General features: G+C 46.1%; 1 protein-coding gene across 4 annotated transcripts in view; it reads right to left on the bottom strand.

The window, feature by feature from the left end:
- The window catches only part of MAU2 (MAU2 sister chromatid cohesion factor), a 26,951-nt gene that overhangs the window by 19,646 nt on the left and 3,137 nt on the right, over positions 1-4,168 (bottom strand). The gene's annotated exons all lie outside the window — the stretch shown is intronic.

The raw sequence follows: 4,168 nt of genomic DNA, 5'->3' as shown, positions 1-4,168 counted from the left end.
AGAGTGCAGAGGGAACCCCCGCCCCCCGTATCATTCACTGCAATATCCCAACAGCAAATCATGACATGAGGAAATCAATTACAACCAGAGTGGGTCTGGGGGTGTCAGTCCTTTCTGGGGAAGTGGCATTTAAAAAGATGCTTGGAAATGAGCAAAGTTAGCATTAGAGAGGAAGACTCCAAGAAGGACCAGTATGAGCAGTACCGGGCCAGGGGACAGCGGAAACCATTCTGAGACCGAAGCTTGCTGTCCTTCTGCTGGCACACATGTAGGATGAGGTTCAGACAATGACATGCTCCCACTTGTGGACTGCTGTGCCCTGGAGTTCCACATTCTGATAGGAGGTGATGAGGTCCCGGGCCACTCCACCCTACCAGCCATACTAACTACAGTCTGTCAAATCATCCAGGACTCAAGCATTTGCCTGACACTGTTTTCACTGATCCACATCCCACAGACGTCTTGGTGGTTGTTGGGAGGTAGATCAGCAGCTGAACAGAAGGCCCTGACTAGCCATGCTCTGTGGGAGAACAGCATAGGGTGAGGAGCATTTGGGTCTGGGCCTTGAAGAGTGAGAGAGGGAGACAGGGAGAGAAGGAAAGAGGCGGAGGGGGAGGAGGGGGGAGAGAGAGAGATATCCTAGGCAAAGGGAAAGTGGAAGGTACTCCAGGTAGAGAAGAGCCTGCGAAAAGGCAGAAGTCCAGGAAGATGAGGCTGGAAGGTATCTGTGCCACTATAGTCACTGCCAGTGGTTGACTATAGGTCGTAATGCCCAGATGTCACCCATGGAGCCAGACCTAGTCAAAGGTATGAAACAAAAGCACCCAATGAGATCTGATTTTTAAGAGCATCCTAGATGCAGCAATGAGAATGCAAAGGAAGGAGGGAGAGGAGGAAGAACCAGAGATTAAATTTCCCTGGGGCTGCTGGCTGGGGAGACAGGCAAGGGGAGGGACCAATGAAAGGGTGGGAGGAGGCTGGAGATGCCTTTGGAGCAAGAGTGGTAGACAAGGAAGTCACAAAAGAGGCTGGGAAAGACTTGGAGCTGCATCCCAGACCAGCTGCCTGTGGCTTTCAGGTGGGCCAGGAGGGAGAGAAAGGAAGAGGGGAGGAAGAGGGAGAGAGCGCTTCTGCACACTAAGTGCCACTGACTCTTTCATGGACATCAACACAAGCACATGTGAGTGCACATGAAAAAGCACATGTACGTGCACACACATGTTTGCAGAGCCCAGGCAAAGGCACACTGCAGCCACCCTGAGTGTCCCCTCCCAAAGACCCACTGCAACAGGGTCAGCAGGGACTCAAGGGTCCCTAGAAGGCAGGGCCAGTGCCTGCTACTAGGAGTGTAGCCCCAGAGGTGAAACTTCAGGGCTGGAGGCTGTCTACAGGGGCTTTCTGCAGAACCCACTCCCCAAAGGAAAGGACAGTCTAGCAAGAGAAGGCCACCAATTGGAAGGAGGGATGGGATGATGTGGACTTGACTGTGTGACTAAAGAATTGGGCTAGGGACATGCTAAGATCTGGCCCAATCCCGAGAATCTGTGGTTCTGCAACTTAGTCTCCACTTGCAATACCTACCTCGGGCAAGTCCTCTGTGCTGAAGGGGAGCCCTCTAGTAAGAATACAGGATGGATAAAGAGAACATGGACATACACAAAAGGATGGGGTTGGAGGTGTGGACCCACATGGAGGAGTTAGATCCTAGTGGCCCTTGGCATCCATTTCCAGGGCCATGGTCTTTCTCCATTGTCTTACGAGTGTACCCCACTTTAAACACACACAAATGGGGGACATTAGATAAAGCCCAATGAGTGGCTCCTCACGGTGCTACGTCCCCAGCCTGGAACAGGCTGATACACAGGAAGTACTTGGGAAACATCTGTCACTTGAACAATGATTTCCTCTAGCGTCACCAGGAAATGAGAGCAAATGGCCACAGAACTGAGGCTTATGCCTTTCAAGCACAAAGATCTAACTCCTAAATGGCATCAGACAGCTCCTTGTCTTCTGCTTTGTATCTGAGCATCAGTGTCAGTGACACCTTGAGCCATCCCCCACAATGACCCATTCCTGAAGCTAGAAGCTACATAACTAGACCCATGTCAGGGCAATTCAGTCACTTTCCCAGGATTGTTAATCAGATGTCAATCAAATAACTTTGCTTTTGTAACTTTTTAACGCTTGCAACATAAAATAACACATCAGAAATATAGACATGAGAAAATATATATCCATATCACAAATAAAATACCAGGGTTGCTATCTTACCCAAAGTTGTTACCTCACCTGTATGCTTTACTTTGTAACATTAAAAAATATCTTGTTTCTTTCCTTGTGATGGGAAAGCAGCCCTGCAGGTGTGGGTAAGGATGTGAACAACTTACTAGAAGCCTCTGGGGTCACTCTGGGGCTCTCAGGGAAAGCAAGGGTCACTGCAGAGCCAGCATGTACCCTGAAGGGTAGAAGGGCCTGGATCAGCACACCTCTCATGCTTGGAAGATTTGGATCAGGGCCGAGAGCATTTCAAGGTTTCTTTGTACCTTGAAATCAAGGTAACTTTTCTAAAACATCAGATTTTTATGTCACCAGAATATGTAGAAATAGTTACTGACTGCAACTCCTCTGGGATGAAAGCACAGCATTTAGGAGCCAGCCTTGACTCTTTCTGCTATGTGAACATAGCTACAAGAATCTCCCTTTCAGTGCTGTCACTGGCAAGTCAGAAGTGGTCCCCACCTTGTGAGTTTGAAGATTCAATGAGACAATGAGAAGCACCAATGTATGACTTGGCAAGAAGGTGACAATACTACAGTAAATTCCCAGAGAAGAAGCAGAAGAATTGGGGGTTGAAGGTGAAGCAGGGTGCAAGTTGGTGGAATCATGAAATGATGGCTCCTAAACAGATTTTTACATCTTGAAATCAGAGACGCAGAGCGTATAAGAGTGATGAAAAGAAAAACAGGAGGAAGGACAGATCACTCTTCCATGAAAATACTTAACACAAGCTCTGCAAATGCAGCTTCTGCACAAGGTCCTGCTTCTGGATGATGGGGCGTGGAATTTAGTGGGACACAGTCACGATCCCAAAGGATGACAGATCTGATCCAGCTGCACCTGATGATGAAAGGCTCAGAACTGAGCCCTTTCAAGGCTTGAGAAAGGGAAGCTTTAATCATTTGCTGGGAAGGTAAACCAGAGACTAAACCTTGAAGCATAATTAACAAGTATCTGGACGGCACAGTTTGGAGGTGCTTTCTAAGTCAGACGAGCAAAACCACTGTTAAAAATCAGCTCTGTTCCAAACAGGAAGAGAAAGCAAACAGCCTCAACATGTATATAGCAGTCAGAAGAGACCACTGAACAAAGAAGGGCTGCCTGGATTGTAGCAAATAATGAACAATTTTTCCAGAGAAGTAGCATTTATTTCTCTGTGGCTTTCAAGTCAGGATAATCTAAGGATGATGATGCACTATCCAGACCAAGGGATAAAGAGAAATGTAATCAAAAGTAAGAAAGTTAGGGGGAATGTGCAAATTACTGATATAAAACTGTCCGCTTGAAAGACAGTGTGAAAATAATAAAGAGAAGACTGAAAATTCACACAGGAATAGATGTGTAGCAAGAGGAAAGATAATAAAGTGAAAATGAAATGTAAAAAAACCCAATCTGACAGAAACTGCAGAAACAGCTTCATAAATTCTCTAGCCAAGAGATTTCTGAGTAAAGTGACATCCTTTATAATCACTCAAGGAGTTATTTACTCAAGGAGTCTCACAGCAGCCAAGAATTCTGACGATACATTCATATCATTGCCAAGACTATATCAAAGAAGGAAGGATCTCAGGTAAGCTGTTCTGTCATGCACTGTAAGAGCTGCAGGATTCTCTGGATAGAATAAGGGAATGAGGCAGCCAGCAGGGGCTCTAAGGGTCTGTAGAGGAAGGTGTCATTGAGACCAATGGCTTCAACCTCAACAAAGCTGTTGAGGAAAGGGAGAAACACCCTTCATAAGAATGCTTAATAGGTGATTCTTTCAAAATTGGTAGAATTAAAGAAGCAGTTGGGTAAGTATGTTATATATTCATTCCAGAAACCTGACAAATGCAGTTGAGGAGGCAGTTAGAAAATGACATTAAGCAGATAGAAGGGTAAAAAATCTTATTTT

This window comes from Pteropus alecto, unplaced genomic scaffold (assembly GCF_000325575.1).
Source record: "Pteropus alecto unplaced genomic scaffold, ASM32557v1 scaffold160, whole genome shotgun sequence".
Classification (NCBI taxonomy): Eukaryota; Metazoa; Chordata; class Mammalia; order Chiroptera; family Pteropodidae; genus Pteropus; species Pteropus alecto.
Note: the sequence above shows the minus strand (reverse complement) of the source record. Positions and strands in the feature narration are given on the sequence as shown.